The 22,529-nt window shown below is 42.0% G+C and overlaps 1 long non-coding RNA gene across 1 annotated transcript in view; it reads right to left on the bottom strand.

The window, feature by feature from the left end:
• Window positions 1-1,205: 1,205 nt before the first annotated feature.
• LOC109323685 overlaps window positions 1,206-22,529 on the bottom strand; it is a 645,093-nt gene continuing 623,769 nt past the window's right edge. The window contains exon 5 of the long non-coding RNA XR_002104716.1: window positions 1,206-1,339. This is a non-coding gene — a long non-coding RNA (uncharacterized LOC109323685). The remainder of the gene's footprint in view (window positions 1,340-22,529) is intronic.

The following is a 22,529-nucleotide window of genomic DNA, read 5'->3' as shown; positions in this document are numbered from 1 at the left end:
AGAATTAAGGATGACCATGAGCATATGCATTTAAGTGAGACTAAATTTAATGTGCATTAAACTATTGCACATTAAGTAATTTTTGGCAGGAGTCTACACATGCAGGAACTTGGCACTAAAGTTAGTGCCAAGTTCCTGCAGCCCTGCCATAAGCCCCTAGTGGCTGGGCACACCTGGCACTAAAGTTAGTGCCGGATCACATCTACGCATGCTTAAAAATGCTTTGATACCTGCATTTGCAGGTATCAAATTTAGAAATGATTAGCCTAATTTCACCATTTTTAGTGCTCATTAAGTGTGTGCATGTATAGATATGTGCCCCTAAAGCATATTAAATTAGGTTAATGTGCTTTAATTCATCTCATGCATATGTGTCCCATGAGTACTTCATATTCTCCTGCTGCATACAAATGCACTGATAGGGGACAGTGAAGAAAATAGTAATATAAATATTTATATGCTCTGTTGGTATAGTTAATTGTACTACTTTTAATTTACAAAGAAATATAAGAGGCTGCAACTACATGTGCAATTAAAGCAAGTAAACCACACATATTTCACTTCCCTTGGTTTATTAGAGATTACTGTATAAAATGGAAAATGGGCAAACTATTTCTAAACCTCAAACAGGTGCTGTGAGGACTAATAAAATAAAATTTGTGGAACAATTTGAGTTCTTTGAAAGAGAAGAAAAATAACATATATTAACATTATTATTAGACATAGTAAGATAAAATAAAATTAGTGCCTTGTATTAACAATAGCACCTTTCGTCCAAGCACCTCAAAGCAGTTCATAAGCAGTAAGTTTACTAATCCATGTTACATCAGTGGGAGGTAGTGTTGTTTTGATTATCAAGGCACAAAGCAGGATAAGGGCCAGCTTTTTTCATCCAGCCTAACAATTTAATCCATTTATTTCCTTGTCCTAAATTGTATATACATATGGCCTTATAGTCTATTGTCTTTAGAACTTGATGTTCTTGGTGAACATTACTGGAAATTCAAGACTATAGGGGATGAAGAGGATCAACCAAAGGTGAGATTTCAAAAAAATAAAATAAATAAAAGCCACCTTTGAAAGCCTTTCCCAGTGGCAGGGCTGGGGTAAACACATTAAATGCTTAATTTCTAAACAACATGCCCTGAAAAATGAATACACAGGCAAAGAATCAAAAATCCCGTTCCATTTTCTGATAAATTATTCACATTTTCATTCAAAAGCATTGCATAATTTTCAGATCCCTGGTAAGAGCATGTTTTTTAAGGTTTCTTTGATAGTGACTTCTGTTAATCTTGGAATCAATTGTATTTTACCTTAGCCTTGTGAAGCGGAGCTCCTGTTTTGAGTGAAAGAGAAAAAGAGAGAGGTTTCAGTACAAGTGGCATAACAAAGTAGAAATCCAGGTTCATAAGTAGTTCATGAGAAGAAAAGAACATTGGACAAAAAGTCAACCTATAACAAGTGAGGGTGGAGTTAACTTCAAAATAAATAATGCAAATTTTAAAAAACCCACAATTTTTAATGCAAAACTTAACAATTTAAGGACTCTGGAACAAAATCTGAAGGCAAGAGCATTTTCTCTGGTTGCTGTTCAGTATGAAAAAAGAAATATTTTTATCTTACTCAAGGGAAGTGATAATGGGTGGGAAAGGCTGAAAATGTTTATGACCAAGTTTGCAGTTGAACAGTTGGGTACCAATTTAGCCTAATATTAAGTCAAGTATTCCTGAAGGACACAAGAAAGTGTATTTCTATCCCTTTCAGCAGCTATCTTGCTTTTTAATACAGAACTTCTAGGAGATAGGTAATTACAGTGCATTCTGTATTTTCAGTTGTGCCCACTATGTTGTAATTTTTTCCCATATATTTCAGAAAGAGAGTCTCTGATCCAAGAAGCTCACAATCTAAGAGGACACATGCAGAGAGAAGTCAGAGTAGTGGGAATAACAGGTTATTTACATTAACATAAATATACAAGTGGACCTCATTCCTTGTAGCCAGACAGCATGGCAGAAGCAAGTACTCCAGGCTTAAATGCAGACAAGATGAGAACCTTGAAAAGAAGCTGAGAGAGTATCAAGCACAAGGGTTCAGTATGCCAGTAAGAATGCCAACCTTGCTTTTACTGCAGTCACAGTTTACTGTATTTACCTGAATCCAAGATGACCCTGAATTTAAGACAACCCCCAATAATTAGATTCTGTACATTGAACATCTAGACATATATTATAATTCCATAATTTCCATGCATAGAATCTAATTATTGAAGGGTCATCTTAAATTCAACCCCTACACTGCTTCAGTGGGCTGGGGTTGCTCCAGCCTGGGTAGGAGCCAAAGCAAACACATGCTCCATGTTCCAGATTGGAGCAGGGCTGGAGCCTACTGGAGTTGAAGACAGAGCTGAAGTAAGTGCAAGCACCAGGTGGTGGGAAGAGGGTAAGGGACTATTTGATGTTCTCATGGTCACGCGACGTGGACCACCAGTCTCTGTGAGCCATCTGTGGATGGTGGCTGGCAGTGAACATGGACCCCACCCCCCCGATGGGGTGCGGGGATGGGTCCAATGTTTACAATACCCTCAAAGGGATGGGTCCCGCTGGTCACTGCCATCATTGTTGCATGTGCTGCTGGGGCGAGGGACGACCAGCACCATAAGACATCAATTAAAACAGTCTGGATTGGGTAACTCGGTGTCCAGTGTTCTATGTTGTTGGCGGTTGTCTAAAAGGCCCAAAGCTTAAAAGCGTAAAAAGCTAAAAGCCTAAAACCTCAATGGTGCTGCCACTGGGTAGGGTGACCAGCACCTTAAAAGCACCAATAAATTATGGGGGACAACAAAAGAGAAAACAGGGTGTGCCCGTGCAGGTCATAGGGTCAAAACTAGTGCTCTCCCGGGGGACACCAAGCAGAGCACCCCGGACAGCGCCCACTGGCTCACAAACTGAGGGAGCTCGCCGGCAGGAAGAGGGTAAGGGAGGGGCAGTGGCTGTAAGTGGGGAGAGATGGAGGGAAGAGGTGGCAAGGTGACAGTGGGGCCTGAGGCTGAAAGGGAGAGGTGCAGGGGCAAAGACTGCAGAGATGCAAGCAGCAGCTGAAGCTTGTCCCCCTGCTGCCTCATATACTTGAACGAAAGAGAAATGTTTTTTCTGCCCCATGTTAAATGGAGAAAAAGAACTTGTCTTGGATTCTGGTAAATAAGGTAATTCCCTCCACCTTTTACTACTTCCTGGATAGGGGAAGATATACAGCTGGGAGCAAGAGCCTCTCACTGTGAGATAATTCAAGATTAAGATTACAGGACAGCAATGTGAGACTTTCAGCAGGTTAGAATTTTCATGCTGCCCCTCCTGTGGTCATCATGTTCTTCCCCAATACATATCAGCATATTCAAAACCTTGGAAATTAGTCAGTCAATAAGATTATGCCTTGCTGGGAACTGGACAGGTTCCCAACCATTAAGTATTGTTAATTTACCTATTTATAGGATGTTTATGTCTACAAGATGAAATTGCAACATCTGGAACATTTAATTTCTCATATTTTAGAAAAAATTTCAGATTGTAGAAAAACTGAATTGCCAAATGCATGTTTACACTGTTAATAAATGGCTGGTGAAAGTCCTTAAACAGGAAAATAGTATCATATTTGGATTACAATTATTTTTGTTTCATGGTTCTATCACAAATCAGTAACTTATGCTTATCATCCCTAGAAATCCAACCTCTTCACTGTAATCTACAATGAAAAATAACAGTTTTTGATTAAGCCCTGGGTCCCATATGGAATTACTGTACATAAGTTTGAACAGAAAACTTCACACACACACACACACACACACACACACACACACACACACACAGAGAGGTGAAAATGGGCTTCTTTCCTTTTAATGCCTCTACCGGAGACCTATAAAAATCTTCTTTGTATCCACTCACTGACTCAATTAAACCTGTGGTGAAAAAATGTCAGAAAAAAGTTGACTGCAGCTGAACAAAAATATAGAAATTAGGAAAAAATAATAAATGTGCAGAAATGGGCATTCCTATCACTGATAAAGCTTGAAAAAAGAATTAATTTGTTTTCTCTGAAACTTGATCTTGCACTCTTCACTTGGTGTTGTGCCTTTATAAGGTTTCTGTTGAAATCTCTGAAGAGCTCTAAGAAGTCTTCTAAGGTGCTATACATGTATGCACTGCAGTGCAGAGAGAGTGTGAGTTTGGATTCACATACGGCGGGGGGGAGGGCTTTAGCATTTTTATAGGCTCTACCCCTTCCCTTCTCATAAACTGGAGAAGAGGACAAGACTGGCTCTGTAACTGGCAGTGTACTCAAGAGGCCGGTTTGTAAACCCTTCCCTCACCCCATAATGCACAAGGAAGAAAAGGTCACATACATTTGGAATCACGGTACCGCTTGGTTCTGAGACTTTGCTCCTGTGTTTTGGGGGTTGCAAGAAATGTTTCCCTTCACTATTAAATAACAAGGGCAATCATGTAGATTGCCAGCATGATCTTTTCCCCCCTTTTGTTTGGTTTTCACATTCATTTTGTTGCAACTTGGGAAGTGCCCAATACACATAATTTTTCTGTAAGGAATCTGGTTCCATGATCAACCAGAATTGAAAAGGGTTTAGGAGAAGGTTCTCCTCCAAAAATATGAGAGGGAGGAGGGAGTTGGTTAGGTCCCCAATTATCTGGTATGATTTCTGTGCCCCACCCTGCCATCTTATCAACCCTCATACAAGAAAGTATGATGTGACACATAACTGTACTGGGACCAGGCAGAGGAGTTGCCAGCCTCCAGAAGGTGCAACAGTTTAGAAAAGGAAGGGTAGCTGGCAGGAAATGAGTTACTGCCAGGCAGTTGCCAAATACTATTCAATACAACTGTGGCATATTTAAACTGTGTTCCTGCTGTCTTACCTTTCTTCTTGAAGTGTATAGGACTTTCTAGGTTATTGTGTGTGGTAACCAGATATAGTTACACTGAAAGAGCAGATATTGTCTGGCAGTACATATAGAACTGTTTTTGTATCCCTGTGAGACACCTCCAAAGGGGGGAAACTTTGTTATGGAACAAGCCTCCTTTTCACATTTCCCCATATAACTTTGATTGATTTACCCTGAATGAAAACAGAATCAATCCTAAAATTTCTTATAGCATGCACAACTGTATTGTCCAAAAAATCATGTTTTGTTTAAGCGAAGTCCCATTTTTTGATACTTCTGTCACAACATGCAAGTTTCACTTTTCAGATCCTGTATCACTGTAGCTACTCATATGTTGTAGTTACTCAGTTACTCAATGTTTTGGTTTATTAAGAAAATGAAGTAACTTTGGAAGGGAAGTTGTCTTTCTAAAATTTCTTGGCACAATTTTAATACTGTATTTCCCCTATTATTAGCATATTGATTATCACAGGTTCATTGCCTATAAGATTAGATTAAGATTCTGGAAACAAAATGTAAAAAGTAACTTAAAATTATATGAGACTTCATTTTTTTTTAATAATGAGGGCACGGATGATCTCATCTTGCAAGTTTTTTGCCTTCAATTCAATACCTGGATTATGAAACCACCAATCTTTGCTGGTTAATGGAGTTTAGAGTTACAAAACAGAGTGAATCTTATGATTAACACAGCAGCCATAAACATTGTTGGACTGCTCGTTCTGCACCATGAACTTGTACTCATATCAGACATCGGTTTATAGTCTCTGTTTACCATCTTGACTTTATGCCTCCTTTGTACAAATGTTCTTGTGATCTTTAATTATTATAATCCCAGGGAAACTTTAGAAATGGACATCATTAGCTATAGTCACCTGATAATGACATAAATTTGCTAGCATAAGTGCTACATCATAATATCTATTTACCTTGTGAGAAATTATTATTTTTTCTTTTTTTTTGTAATTAAGGTGATCATACATTCAAATTCCACACAGCTTATACAACTCCCCCCCCCCACCATGCCACCCTCCTTCCCTCCACACTCTAGAAATGAAAAGTACTACTACAGTGGAAATTTTCCTGCTTCTTTAAGCCAATCTCATAGTCTGGATAATGAAACTATTTGGAATTCATCTCCTGGGGTTTGTGCTTATCTCAGTGAATAGCGAGTGGAGTGGACTAAAGGTTTTCAAATGTAGTTCTGATTTCTTGAAACATTAAATAATGAAGAGGTTTCTACACTATCCAATTTCTGCCTTATGTTCATGTAGATGAATCAAGATGATATTGCAGTGAATTTAAATAAAGTTTTATATTGTCTTTTATTATCCAAGTGGGAGTCATAAAGTAGTGATGGAATGAGGGATGTGGGATGCACTGAAAGATTTTTGGATATGGTATACAAAAGATCAGTGCTATAGTGATTAACATTAGCAGTTAAAATACAGTAGGTGTGCTTAGAGATTTAAAATTAAGCATTATCTTTTCATTTCAGCTTTGCATGCATCAGTTTTTGCTATTGGCTTTCTCAGTGACAGCGCATTTTAGTCAGAAGAAATGTAGTACAGCAGGTGTTCCTATATCTTCTGCTCCTTGACCCTGATCATGATGGTACATCTGCTGAGATGTACAAAGCTACTCAAATTTCCACAGGCAAGGAGGCTGAGATTCTTTCACCCACAATCTCAAATACTCTTTGCTAATTGTATATTTGTTGCCTTTTACTGAAAACAGTTACTGCTGGGCATGGAGCTTAGGACTTGATTAGTCTTATTGACTTCAGTGGGACTGTTCACAAGAGTAAGTATTAGGTCTGGAGGTTCATGAGTGCAGGTGGAGCCATTGCATATGACCAGTGTAACAGATTATGTCATTAACTGATTGAGCGCTCTGTCATTTATTTTTCAGATATTTTTGTTCAGTATTTTAAGGCTTGCAAGACTTGCTCTGGGAAAAATAACAGGTTTCACTTCACTCTGATAAAAAGAATTATGTTGTAATATTTTTGTTGGACCATAGCTATGCTAACAATTACTATCTTCCAAGTGTGTAGACATGTATATTCACATACACAAATTAACATAGACAAATAAAACTGAGATTTGGACAAAAATATTGATTAAGCTCATCAAAAGAATGAACAGATACAGTGTGCATGTCTACACATGCATATTTACTGTGCAGTAACTAAAATTACTGTGCAGTACAGGCACACATCTACACATACATGCCTGTACTGCACAGTAAATATGGCAACCTATGCTGACTTGAGCATAAATTTGATACCTGCCTCATGAAGGTATTAAATTTACTCCTGATTAGTTATTGTACAGTAATGCAAATGTAGATGCCTCGCTGCACAGTCCACACACAGTATTAATTCACTTCAGTGCCTGCACATGCAGATGCCAGCTTATTCCCACTTACTGTACAGTAACTTACTGTGCAGTAAATTTAAGCTAGCATAAGTGCATGTGTATACACTCCCAGTATGGCTAATAGGTTGGAAACCAATGATAACCTGTCAGGGGAGGTTCTAAAATGGCTACTTTTTCATCTATAAATAAAAATGGCTTGAAGTTTATTTTGACAAATATGTTGCTTATATATAGGAAGAAAAAAGATGTCATGATCAAGAAGCTTTAAGTCAATCTTGCAGTTTGAGTAATGAAACTATTTGGAGTTCTAAAGGCAAACTGAATGGTAACATTTGAAGATAGTTGACATAACTGAATTTTTGCTGCTTGATTTTCCATCTATAAGCCTATTTGTGGTAAAATAAAGATCATGGTCATTTTGGCAGTGAAAAATATAGCTACAATTTGTTGAGAAGCTCAATTCATAGGTCACTCATTTCATTTTGACATATAAAAGTTATGATCATTGACTGGTCATGCTAATCAATAATTTGTCCAAAATCAGGCCAATACAAAGAAACATGATGCTTTGCACTAACATCAGACGCATCTTTGTTTCCACTGCTTTCATACATTTTCCCATAAAGTATTATCAGATAAAGCCTCTCCCTTTCAAGGAACGCTTTCTAAATTCATTGTTTTTAGTACGTTTTCAGGAAAAAAGTTTTCCGTTACACCATTATAATCTGGTTAATCGTCTCAACTATCACAGCTATAATAAAAATATCAATGATTTTATGCATGCATATTTGAATGTTTTACAAGTTGAGAAAGGAGGTCCAGGCTAAAAACAATAGAATTTGATGATCCCTGAAGGGTATTCCAGAAGAATGCAAGATATGCCGATGCTAAAAGATTTGCAATTGTTAAAAAAACAGTCCTTTCTAAGTAAATATGTGAAATATAACTAGTTCATCACTGTCAGACAATGAGGCCAGAAATATTCATGGTATATTTATGTTTCATTTACACTAAATAAGAGGTTGTAGTTAATCTTCAGGAACCATTCAAAAGAAAAGGAAATGAAAATAATGAAGACAGACAACAGCTGCAGTCATTACTATAATGCAACAATGTCTACAGTTTAAAAGTCCTAACACATATACTGGAAAAAAAAGCTCCTCTAGTTTATTTAATTTTTTTTTTTATTCATTCACATCACAAAGTGGACACCCTTCATTTTGCCATGGCATGGGATCAATTTGACTCAGTTTTCTAAAAGAAGACACAGATCTCTGTATTCTGCCATGGTAATTATTATCTATTGTGTTCTTATGGCTGAGATGTGCAAATGAATGAAGAATCTATTAATATTAATAAAGTAAGCTCTTGGCTGAATATACTGAAATGGTGGATTAGTGATGGCAGGACATTCCAAAAAATTATGGAGATAGGCTTTTCTTTAGGTCTCATTTCATACCAACTCAAGTTAATAGCAACATATTAATTAAGTTCAAGGCTAAGTACAGACAGTCAAAAAGCCCAAGGCTGAATCGATTCAATCTTTGCAGTTAGTCTAAGATGCACAGATTGAACCAATAAGCAGGTGAACACACATTCACCTTTGATTCCAGAAATCATATCTGCAGTGGCTCAGGCTAGAAGCTGGGGGCACTAGACCATGCCAACCTGCTCAGCTGGAGCAGACAGCTTGGGCCAAGGCTAGCTCACCCACCCTTTGGGGTAGGGGATGCTGTGGGGAAGGGGCAAAGCATCTTGGGAGGCTGAGGGACTGAGTGAACTTGAATCTGGAGGGAATCTGGGACAGAATTTAAATAAACTGATTTAACCCGAAATCAGTTAAACCTGAAACTACATCCATCCAGGTTTATCTTAAACTGGGTTTGACTATTTTGAAAGCAGTTTATATGTGCACTGAACTTCTGTTATATTACAGATTTGAAACAGTTTCCAATCACTTATACCAGTTTATGTGCCATTTCTGTCCCTAGCCCAACAGACACTGAATCAGACCTATAGTAAAAGTGTCCAAACTTACTCACAACATGCAATTCTTTCTTAATTAAAAGACAAGACATAAAAATAGATGGGTTTGATACAGAAGGCAAAATGTGTACATGCAAGCTGGGGACAGACATTATACAGTGATTGAAATGTTTAAGTGGCTTAACCCCACCCCCATAGGTGCAGGGGGGAACAGTCCCTCCAGCCCAGGTCCAGCCTGGATCACCATGGTACACAGGGGGTATATCCCCCTCCAAAGCCTCTGAGTGTATGGTAACAGCTTAGGTGCCCCCCCACAAATGCTGGAGTGGGGGAAACAGTCCCTCCAACCTAGGGCTGAGTGGGCAACCCACATCAGCCTGCATGGGGTTAACTCTGCATCTCATCAGGGGCTCCCCTAACAGAGGCAGGGTCCACCCCTCTGCTCAGATTGGTGATGGCTTAGGCCTGCCCCCACAGCTGTGTGTACGTAGGGGGGAACAGTCCCTCCAGTACAGGGCCAATCTAGCATCAGATCCTGCTGAGGAGTAGGAGGGAGGAATTCCCTCTCTGTACCAGTGGCAGGCTTTGGGGAACCTTGCCCAGGGTGGGGAACCCCCCACTGAGGCACGGGGATCCAGACTGGCCCCAGGCTAGAGGGACCTTTCCTGCTCTTGCACCTGTGGGGGCAGAGCGAAGCCAGTTTTAGATCTTGCTGAGGAGCGGGAGGGGGGAATTCTCCCTCTTCATTGGTGACAGGGTTCATGGGACCCTGCCTGGGGTTGATGAATCCCCCACTGAAGTGCAGGAATCCCTCCACATGCGTGAGATGCCACATGATGTCCAGTGCTGGTTGGGCTCCTGGTTGGTGGGACTGTTTTCTCCTGTTCCTTTGGTTGTAGGGTTAAGCCAGCACCAGATCATGCTGAGGGTGAGAAGGGGGAAATTCCTCCTCTGGCAGGGCTTGAGAGACTCTTCCTAGGGCATGGTAGTCCAAAATGAGGTGTGGGGATCCCCCATGTGGGCTGATGGCCAGTGTTGAATTGGCCCTGGGCTGGAGAGACTGTTCTCCCTTGCTGAGAGACAGCAGGGGTCGGGGGATGTGTGCTGGGGAGCCAATTAGGGACAGGCCCTGCTTGGCTGCATTCAGGTGCCCTTGACAGTGTCCAGCAAGTTGGGAGGTGTGCTCTAGTGCCTCCCCTCCCCTCCGCTCCCTGGCTTCTGGTTTGGGTTGTTACAGGCATCTGACTCCCTTTCTGGAATCAAAAGTGAACATCAGTTCACTTTGTTATGGGTTCAACCTACACAGCTGAGAGAAACCTGAGAAGATTGGATCAATTCAGTCTTTGGCTTTTTTACTCTCTGTATTTAGCCACAAAGTCTCCATAACTGGTGGGTGTGGAAGTAGTACATGTCTTTTCTCATGCCCCCCACATAGCATTTGGTGGATACATGTCATTCCTACAAGGTCCTAAATAGCTGTTCCCTGAACCAGCAACTTACTGAAGCAACTTGAGTGTTTATCTAGACTCATCTGCTCAGTGCTAAATACTTCAGTAAATATTTTGCTGAATAAATACTTAGGGGTGACCCCAATCTGATTTTTGTGAGTGAACCACTTGTCCCATACTATTTTAAAAACAACAATGTGCAGTACCCTTAGAAATGGGGTGCTGGTGTGGAAGATCTTTACTTAACCAGACTGAGAGCCCAATACCAGAAATAACTTCAAAACTGTCATATCTATATATGACTGAATAGTTTAAAGTTGCATACATGCTTAAGTTCTTCGCTGCATGGGATTCTCTGAATGTTGTAAAGCCTGCTTGCTCCTTTCAATATATTTCTTTTCATACCCACAGGATCATATTTCTCAGTCTAGAAGAATAGCAGTAATATGCATTTTCAGGGAAAAAATGTGGATTTTTGGGCTGATGGTCAGCCAAGCTTCACCTGACCCTTTCATATTTGGTAAGAGTAAAAGACAGGAAGCCTCAAGTAAGATGTTCAGAATGATGTTAAATAATGAATAAAAAATGCTTAATAAAGTATGTGAAAGGTGCAATAAATATGGACATTTGATAACCTAAATTTCTTCCTAAAATGAAAATATTTTCAATAAGCTTCCTTGACAAGACTTAACATGACTACCTTTAGATTACATTTTTTGTAGCAGCACCAGCTAGACTGCAACTGATAGAATCATATTGTATTTGTTACTTATTTGTTTTATCACTGAAGTGTATTGTAATGATTTTACATACCATTTTCTTTTATTTACCGGTGAGTGAAAAATAATCATCTAATTAGACATTTATTTCTACAGATTAGAGTTATTACAGTGAATTTTTAAAATAAACTTAAGCAAAATATATTTTACAGATAAAATCATTGTTTTTTATGTGTTTTTTAATGACTTGAATTTATTTGAACTACACAGTTTTTGTAGGCTATAAGACATGCTGTGTTAATTAGCATTAGTTAAGGAGCAAAATAGTAATTTCACAGTTTTTAATACATCATTTTTTAAAACCTTATTTTGGTGGAATTTATGTACCACCAGATTTTTATAAAATACTCTACAATAATCCATAACATAATAATAAATTAAAATGTAGCCTAATCTTTAAAGCAGAAACCACAGAGGAATAAACATTGATTTGCATATAAGGGTGAAAGTAACTCCCAAAAGAGCTCCCATTTATAAATACTGTCGAGCTAGTACTTTATTATATATTTTTATCTTTTTTGTAAAATAAGAAAGAGGGATTTTTTTTTCCAGATACTTTGTTTAAATGGCATCATTCATCCTGATGGTTCAAAAAGTCCTTTCCGAACCATAGGACAAATTCTGTAATTGATCACAAATGGAGTTGCAACCTTGCTGAATTTGTTTTAGTATGACTAAGTGCTACTGAAATGTCAATGTGCACATCATTCTGCAGAACACTTAAGAAGACCATGTGTAGTTTTTTCATGCATAGTGTCACTGGATCTTACAAGTCATGGGGAGCAAACAGGACCTTGGTTTTGAAGGTATCATCTCAAAATTTCCCCTCCCCCTATATAGTAAATTGAGTGACACTCCACTTGTGTACAAACACATTACAAATGACTAGGCAAGCCTTTTAACATTTGAGTCTGTTATTGCAGGGAGTCCTGGTCTTCCAAAACCACTCTTAGATATTTAAATATTCCCCACCCCAGCAATTGTACACTGCATGATAAAACCATTGTCTATGAATATATTGCCACTTTACAACTCTGCACTGATATATTACCATGTGCAGGGCCTTACCTCTCTTCCCATCATAGAATGGCATTGGAACCTCTTAACTCCCTATACCCTGGACTAATGTAGGGTGCATGACTAATTGCATGTCTTAAACCATATACAGACATTTCTGAGATCAGATCTTCAATCATGTGGCTTACTTTATGTGGTGTGACTGTAAATCAAGTGCTGGTTGTATAGATGTTTACCGGTTCTAGCAGTCTGATCTAAGTAAGTTGGGATGGAGTGAGGACTTATAGGATCAAGGTGGGTCCATGGTGGGGAGGGGATTGATGGGATTGGGGGGTCTAATCAGTCTGCAACAGGGGTTGGTGGAATTTGAGAGGCTAGTGGGTCCATGGGAGGGGGTTGATAGGAATTAGGGGGGTTGGAGGGAATGAAGGTGCTAGCCGTCCACTTGGAGTGGGGTTGGCTGGTTCAGGGGCAGTTTAGCAGGATAAGGGAGGGTGTTAGCAGGTCTTTGAAAGGGGATGGGTTGGAGGGACCATAGGAGGGGTGGTCTATACAAGGGTGGGGGTCAGAGAGCTAGAGGTAGCCTGGCTGGGGTTGGGGCAGGGGGAGGGTGCAAAAAGCACAGCCAGGGCTGGGATGAGTGACTGAGCTTTCCTAGCCCCAAGGCTGTACTGTGAACATGTATACACATTACAAGGACCTGATTTACCATCATGCAGCTCACTTCAATCTGTGTTATTGTAGATCAGGTCCTGAATGTATACAAGTTCAACAGTGCCAGAAATCATGGTGTGAACCTTAGGGCTATGCAAAGCTTCAGGTGATTTGATTCGGAGGAGATTCAGCCCAATTTGGCAGCTGAATCTCCAAATCCAAATCAAATCAGGGGACCAATAAAAGTTTCAAATCAATTCAAAGCTCTCCGAACCTTTGGAAAAGATTTGGAGAGTTTTGAATATTCTGACAGTCCCCACCTGCTGCTGCAGGGAGCTGGAAATGGATTCAGAGCTGGTAAGTAGGGGGTGGGAGAGGGGGAGCTGGAGAAGTGGGGAGAGGGCCATGAGGGGATCCCTGAAGCCCCATCCTCTGCCTGCTCCCCCAGCCCCGCCCTGCATGGCTGCCCTGCCTGCCCGAGCTCTGGCCCTTTAAGGAAAAAAACCTGAAAAAAACCTTAGACTCACCAGCTCATTCAGTGGCCTTGGGGCTTTGGGGGGCTTGTGGAAGAGCTCCTCATGTGACATGGGGCAGCAGGGGGCAGTGGGGATTGCCCCCCACTGGGCAGGAACTGGTGAACCTGGTTTTTTTGGGGTTTTTTTCCATAAAAGGCCAGAACTGGAGTGGGCAAGGCAGCCATGGGGATGGATGGGGGAGCAAGGGGGGGCAAGGGGGATCGTGACAGAGCCCCTCATGCAGCATGGGGCAGTGGGGGGCAGTGGGGATCACCCCCTGCCCAGCAACACCCAGTGAGTTGGGTCTTTTTTTCCCAAAGTGCTGGGAGCTGGGGTGGGTGGGACAGCCACTGCAGGGGCTAAGAGAGTGGAAAGGGGATGGGCCTGAGTGATTCAGAGATTGTCTGAATCAGAATCAGCTGAATCAATTTGGGACAGTGATTCAAATCACCAAATCAAATCGCTGCCCCCCAGTTGGCCAGATCTGAATCCAAAGTGAATACTAGCTGCTTCCCACAGGCCAAGTGAACATGATCCAAGTAAGCTGGGGTGGGTGAAGAGGTTAGGAGTTCTATGGAGGGTTGGCAAGTCCATGGGGAAAGGTGTTGGTGGGTCCATGGTGGTGGTGGGGGGAAGGTGATTGTCCATCCAAGGCTGCGCTTGTACACAATTTTGGGTTGGATCAGTCATGACAGCCTGATTTGCATAGCTCATTTTCTATGTGATATCACTTAGGCCAGCCATTTTTGCCTTATCTAACCTTCCTAAATCCCTGTACAAATCCACATTTAAATTGACTTAACCATAGTTAGGTCATTTAAGTGTAAGGTCTGTATGTGTGTCAACTAAGCTAGACTGGCTGGCCATATTTTTGCTGAACTAAATTAGTTCAATCTAAGTGTAACATCTTTACATACCCTCAGATTGCATTACCATATACAATATATATGATGAGCAGAGACCTATATAATTTTACACCTCTACAAAGCCATGTAAATAACCATGACTTTGTGGATGACACCAAGCTTGGTAGAGTACTAAGTACACTGGGTGGGTAGGGCTAGGATTTACAGAGACCTAGACAAACTGGAGGATTGGATCAAAAGAAGTCTCATGAAGTTCAAGAAGGAGTAGTGCAAAGTCCTGCACTTAGGATGGAACAAATCCCATGCACTGGTACAGCCTGGGGACTGATTGCTTAAGCAGGAGCTCTGCAGAAAAGGACCTGAGGTTTATAGTGGACAGTAAGTTCAATATGAGCCAACAGTGAGCATGCGCTTGTTGCAAAGAAAGCTAACAGCATACTGCACTGGAATAGTAGTAGTATTGCTGCCAGCAAATGGAGGGATTGATTATCCCCCTCTATTTGGCACTGGTGAGGCTTCAGCTGGAGTACTGTGTCTAGTTTTTGAGCCCCTGCTACAGAAAGGTTGTAGACAAATTGGAAAAGTTGGAGAGAGTCCAGCAGAGAGCAACTATAATGGTTAGAGGGCTGGGGAGCATGACTTATGAAGAAAGGCTGAAGGAACTGGGCTTATTTAGTCTGGAGGAGAGGACACTAAGGCGATGGGGTTTAAAAATAGCTTTCAACTACCTGAAGGGTGGTTACAAAGAGGATGGGAGTTTTCAGTGGTGGCAGAGCAATGGTCTCAAGTTGCATCAAAGGGAGTTTGGGGTAAATATTAGGAAAAGCTTTCTCAAAAGAAGGGTAGCAAAGCATTGGAACACACTACCCAGAGAGAGGTTGTGGAATATCAATACTTTTTAAAGTTGTGACTAAACAAAGTAGGATCAAGGGGGCTAGTGGATCCATGGTAAGGAGGGGATTGACCTGGTACTGGCAAAGGGGGATGATCTAGTCAATGACCTAAGAATTAAAGGGAAGCTGGGAGAAGTGACCACAAGCTTATCACTTTCACTATTCACTGCAAAGCTGGCAAGTCAGTCAGCAATACAGAAGTCCTCGATTTTAGGAAAGCTGAGGTTGATAAGCTCAGGAGGCTTGTTATCGAGGCCCTAAGGGACCACAACTTAACAGGGAGGGGAGTTCAGGATGAGTGGTTGCTCCTCAAGGGAGGGATCATGAAAGGACAAGCGATGTCCATCCCATCTCAGAGGAAATGTAGCAAAATGTCACAGCAACCCCCTTGGCTTTGCAGGGAACTCATGGGCCTCCTGCATCTAAAAAGTGAGACCTACAAAGGATGGAGGACTGGAATGACCATAAAGGAGGAATATTTTGTACTGGTCCGGATCTGTAGGAGTGAACCAGGAAAGCCAAGGCTGCAACTGAACTCCAACTGGCTACATGAATCAAGGACAATATAAGTCCTTTTTTAGATATGTGGGAAGTCAGAAGAAAAACAAGGGTAACATTGGGCCACTGCTAAACCAAATGGGACAACTGACAACCGACACCTAGGAAAAAGACAACCTGCTCAATGGGCATTTTGCACCGATTTTTCACTTGCCCAAAGGAACCACCCTGCTTAATACAATGTGGTACGGCCTTACATTACTGTAGAACATGTAAAGGAATACCTTGAGAGGTTGGTCAAATCAGCTGGTTTGGATAGTTTGCAGCCCAGGGTACTTAAGGAGCTGGCAGGCATCATAGCTCAGCCACTGCCAAGGATCTTTGAGAACTCATGGTGCTTAGGTGAAGTGCCTGAAGACTGGAAGAAGGCCAATGTGGTGTCTATCTTCAAGAAAGGGAGGAAAGAAGATCCAAAGAACTACAGGCCTATCAGCCTCATCTCTATCCTTGGGAAGATCTTGGAAAAAATTATCAAAGAAACCATTCTTGACAAATTGGCTGATGGAAAGACCCTAGGGGACAGCCAGCATGGGTTTGTTGTGGGTAGGTCTTGCCTGACCAATCTCATCTCCTTCTATGATCAGGTGACGTATCACCTTTACAAGGGAGAAGAGATTGACATCATATATCTGGACTTTAAAAAAGCCTTTGATCTGGTGTCCCGTGAGTTCCTCATGGAAAAATTGGCCAACTGCATCCTCGGCTCCATCACAGTCCACTGGCTGGAGAATTGGCTCTGAGATCAGACCCAGAGAGTGGTAATAGATGGAAATAAATCGTCATGGTGCTCCATGACCAGAGGGCTTTGTCCTCAGATCTATACTCTTTAACATCTTTATTAATGATGTGGACATTGGTGTCAGAAGTGGACTGGCCAAGTTCACTGAAGACACCAAACTTCAGGATATAGCATCCACACCTGAGGATAGGCTAGTAAGTGCATGGACAGATAAAAACCTGATGACATTTAATACAGAAAATGTAAGGTACTTTACCTCAGGAAAAAAAACCCGCATCACACTTATAGGCTTGACAGTGCTATGCTTGCTAACACCACAGCTGAAAGGGACTTGGGGTCATGATTGACCACAAGATGAATGTGAGCCACCAATGCAATGTTGCAGCTGGTAAAGCAAGCAAAACTCTGGCTTGCTTCCATAGATGCTTCTCAAGCAAATCTCAGGATGTCATTTGCCCGCTGTACTCAACCTTGGTGAGGCTGCAGCTGGAGTAGTGAATCCAATTCTGGGCTCCACAATTTAAAAAAGGATGTGGCAAAGCTTGACAGAGTCCGGAGGAGAGCCACGTGCATTATCAGAGAGTGAGAGAACAGGCCTTGTGATGAGAGGCTGAGAGCCATGGGACTTTTCAGCCTGGAAAAGCGCAGGTTCAGGGATCACATAGTGCCTGCCTCTAAGTATATAAGGGGTGTACATCAGGATCTAGGGGAATGCCTGTTCACCAGAGCATCCCGAGGATGACAAGGTCCAATGATCACAAACTCCTCCAGGATATTTTAGGCTGGACATAAGGAGAAACTTCTTTACTGTCTGAGCCCCCATGGCCTGGAATAGACTGCCTCCAGAAGTGGTGCAAGCACCAACTCTGGACTCTTTTAAGAAACATTTAGACACCTATCTTGCTGGGATTCTTTGACCCTAGCTGACTTCCTCCCCCTGGGGCAGGAGGCTGGACTTCATGATCTTCTGAGGTCCTTTCCATCCCTAATGTCTATGAAATCTATGAAAACTTTGGCTGGTATGATATAGTTGGGGATAGTTTCATAGTTTGTAGGGTCAGAAGGGACCTGAGCAGATCATCAAGTCCAACCCCCTGCCTTGGCAGGAAAAAATACTGGGGTCAAATGACCCCAGCAAGCTGTTCGTCTAGCCTCCTCTTAAAGACCCCCAGGGTAGGAGCCAGCACCACTTTGCTTGGAAGCTGGTTCCAGATCCTAGCCGCTCTGACTGTGAAGTAGTGCCTCCTGATGTCTAGTCTGAATCTACCCTCTGCCAGCTTGTGACCATTATTTATAGTCACTCCTGGTAGTGCCCAGGGGAACAGGGACTCCCCCAATGCCTGCTGGTACCCTCTAACTAGTTTGCAACAGGTCACTAGATCCCCCCTCAGCCTTCTCTTCTGGAGGCCGAACAGATTCAGGTCCCGTAGACTCTCCTCTAAGGCCTACCCTGCTGCCCCCTGATCATGCAAGTGGCCCTCCTCTGGACCCTCTCCATGCTGTCCACGTCCTTCTTGAAGGGCAGCACCCAGAACTGGACACAGCACTACAGCTGCGGCCTGACCAGTGTCGCATAGAGGGGGAGGCTCACCTCCTTCGACTTGCCTGAGATGCATCTTTGGATTCATGACAAGGTGTGGTTGGCCTTCCTGACTGCATCCCCACACTGCCGGCCCACGTTCATCTTGGCATCAATAAGTACTCCAAGATCCTTTTCTGCCTCTGCACTGATGAGAAGGGAGTTCCCCAGCCTGTAGGTATGCTGCTGGTTCTTCTTCCCCAGATGTATCACCTTGTACTTGTCAGTATTGAATCTCATCCTATTCTCATCCGCCCACCCCTGTAACCTGTCTAGGTCCGATTGTAGCCTATTTCTCACATCTAGCATGCCCACATCCCCTCACATCTTAGTGTCATCAGCAAATTTGAACAAGGTGCTTTTTACCCCCTCGTCCAAGTCACTGATAAAGATATTGAACAGTGTGGGCCCAAGGACCGAGCTCTGCGCACCCCCTCTGCCCACATCCCTCCAGGTTGAAAATGACCCATCCACCACCACTCTCTAGGTACAGCCCTCCAGCCAGTTAGCAACCCATTTGACTGTGTGCGTGCCGATACCACAGTCCCCTAGTTTTTTTTAATGAGAATGGGGTGAGACACAGTGTTGAAGGCCTTCCGAAAGTCCAGAAAGACTACATCCACTGCTATCCTTGCATCTAAGGATTTTGTGACCTGGTCATAGAAGGCCACCAGGTTGGTCTGACAGGACCTGCCTCTATTGAACCCGTGTTGGTTGCCCATAAGTATAACCTCCCCCGCTGGCCCCTCGTGAACATGTGCCAGGATAATTCTCTCAAAAATCCTACCCAGGATTGAGGTAAGACTAACTGGCCTATAGTTCCCCGGGTCCTCCTTCCTCCCTTTTTTGAAGATGGGAACCACACTGGCCCTCTTCCAGGCCTCTGGCACCATACCAGACCACCACGAGTGCTTGTAAAGCCATGCCAGGGGTCCCGCAATGACCTCAGCTAATTCCCTCAGCACTCTGGGGTGGAGATCATCCGGACCAGCTGATTTAAATACATCCAGTCCCTCCAGAAGTTCCCTGACTAGATCTTCACTGACCCTTGGCCTAGGTGCACCTCCCCTGGGCCCTGAGGGGGGCCCAGTGGGGGGGCTGATTTGGTCCCTGCTCAGGAAAATGGAGGCAAAGAAGCTCTTAAATAGGTTAGCTTTGTCATCTGGTGTGATGACCAGATTTCCTAGCGTGTCTTGCAGGGTCCCCATGTTACCCAGTACCTTCTTTTTGCCCCTTATGTATTTGTATGGTCCTGCTTTGAGAAGGAGATTGGACTGGATGACTTCCTGAGTTCCCTTCAAACCTTAATTTTCTATGAGTCTAATGATTCTATGACTTTTAACATTTTCTAATAATGTTTTAAGTCTGTTAGGTTTCATACTGACTGCAGGCAGACAGTGCAAAACAACAATTAGCAAGGAGGTAAAATTTGCTTCATGGTACATCTGATGTTTTTCTGTTTATAATCTGTTTTGCAATATATCCTTATAAGGGTCTTCAAGTATCTACATGGAGTACTAGGCATCCCTGCACAGCTTTTCAGTGCATTTATCTGATTGGAGACACGATAAGTAATTCTCCTATATAGGCCACACTTGAATTGAGGTGACCAAAGAATACATATTTTAAAATGGCCTCCATTTCTGCATGTGCAGTTTTACACAAATATATAATCTTTTTACCAGATAAGATAGAAAGTGACAGAAATTACAGGTATCATTACATAACTCAGATCAAGCAAGCAGTCTTAGCCTGGCACTAATGCAGTGAATATTGTTTCTAGGTATATCTACATGATCATACACTGTGTTTTGGAATACCTACCTACATAGACAAAACCAGCAGCTCTACAAGTTGTATAAAAGGTAGACTCTACAATATACAAGCACAGGTGGTAATGGTTAAGAAGGGCAAGCACTGAAATGGAAGGCAGGCTTAGGCTCAGAAAGATCACTACAGGCAGATGCAACAGGTATTCTTCCTTCAGAGACTAAATGTGCTTTCTCTGCTGCCCTCAACTCCACTCCCCACTTTGTGGAGGGACTGTATTATCAATAATGCTCAAACTTGTGTTGACAAATTGTGCTACTGCCAAATCATGTTATTTCCTCTTCCTTTCTTTCTATGTTTATTTATTTTATGGAGAAGAAATGTTTCCCTTTCCCAAAACTAGTCTTTACAGTAGCCAGTGACAATCTGTAATGCAGGGGCTTCAAGTTAGGGGAAAAAATATGATTGTTGCCACATAATAGCCACCTTCCATTACTCTACCCTGGGGAATATTTTTTCATGTGATGAGGGAATCACAGAAGTTTACATTTTGATATAAACCCGAGTTCTGGGGTCTGATGTAATTCTTATTCATTCTATCTGAACCTTCTGTATTATTAAAAACAGTGGCAATGACTTAATTTCCAGACTTTCTGCTTCACAAGAACAAATATTGCTCTGATGTGTTATCTTGGACAATACCCTTCACCTTTCCATACCTTGGTTTCATCATATGTAATAGGAGTAATAATACTGAACCTGATCTTGTTCACAAACTCCAGAAGAGCTTCAGAGTTGAAGTATCTGATCAACTTACTTTTCATACACTGAGGATTAGTTAATTAATGTTTGTGAAAGGCTCAGAAATCCTTCAATGGAAGGTGTCGTATCAATGCTAAGTATATTCACTCTCTGCAAACACTGGTTTAAATCTGAAAGTTCACCACTCTAGTTGTTCCTATTCTTTAAAAATAACTTAGCTAAGAAAATGAACATTATTAAAGGAATATTTTAGTTGTAATGCTTTATCATCGAGTCTAAAGTATTATCAAAAGATAGCTTAATAAGACTTAATATAAATCCAGTATGATCCTTCAACAAATAGAGCACAGAAGGTGTTGCCTTTTTGAAATTGTAGTTTACTATTATTAGCAGTCTCTGACAAAAATGCAGCACATTTATGCCACTTTAAAATATTTTAGAAGTACCAGTATTATTTCTTTACAGGCTCAATATCCATTACATGATTTAGACTGATTCTTCTCAGTTCACATAAGATAAACGTATGGGCTAAGTACAGACAGTTAAAAAGCCTGAGGCTGAATTGATCCGATTTTTGCAGGTTAGTCTAAGCCATATAGCCTGAACTGATAAGCGAGTGAACAGACATTCACTTTTGATGCCAGAAATGCAGCCACATGCCTGCAGGGCCCCAGACTAGAAACCAGGGGGAGCTACGGCATGCCTCTCTGCTCAGCTGGAACAGACAGTTTGGGCCAAGCAAGCCTGCCCACTATTTTGAAAGTGGTTTATGTGCAATGAACTTCTGTTGTGTTATAGATTTGAACCAGTTTTGGATTACTAGAACAAGTTTGTGTGTAAGTTCTGCTCCTAGCAATGGAATACAACTTTAAAAAAAGAAGAGGGGTCCTTTTAGAGGATTTATTAATATCTTTTCCCCTCCTATGCTTCATGTAAATGAATTCCTCTTGAATATAGACACCTAATACTCTCAAACCCAAATGAGTGAAATAAATCACAAAAGAGAAAGGCATGTACAAGACAGGAAGAAATGCAGGAAATCAGTAGTATACAAAGTCCTTAGTCCCTTAAGCATTCTCCCTTTCTGCTTATCTGCCATGCCTTGATGTTCATAACTACTTAGAAAAGGGAGGCTGCCCTTGAGACCCTGAGCAAACTCTCATCCACTCCTGAGCTTAGGTCTAATTACTCATTGCCGTAAGGTCTGATCTTGTGGGTTCTGTCTTCCCTAATACCTATGCCTATGCCTCATAGATTCCACACATAATAATGAATCATAATCACCCCTATAAGCTATGGGCTCCTGGCTCTCTTCATCCATTACACCCTCCCCTTTCTTGGCTATGGGCACTCTGGCCCCCTTGGTCTCCAGGTGTGACCCTCCTGGCCTTCAGTCCTCCTCCTTAGATCCTGGTCCCACAACTAGGTCATCTGATACTGATGGTCTTTGTGTCTGTCTAAGCCTGAGCAACTGCTCCTCAGCAGCTTGGGGCTGGGTGATCCACACTTGGGCTTTATCTGTCTCTGGCACTAATGTCCACTGATCCACACTTCATAGATTTCATAGATTTCATAGACATTAGGGCTGGAAGGGACCTCGGGAGATCATCGAGTCCAGCCCCCTGCC

This window comes from Crocodylus porosus, unplaced genomic scaffold (assembly GCF_001723895.1).
Source record: "Crocodylus porosus isolate Cpor-Errol unplaced genomic scaffold, CroPor_comp1, whole genome shotgun sequence".
In the NCBI taxonomy this organism is placed as follows: Eukaryota; Metazoa; Chordata; order Crocodylia; family Crocodylidae; genus Crocodylus; species Crocodylus porosus.
Note: the sequence above shows the minus strand (reverse complement) of the source record. Positions and strands in the feature narration are given on the sequence as shown.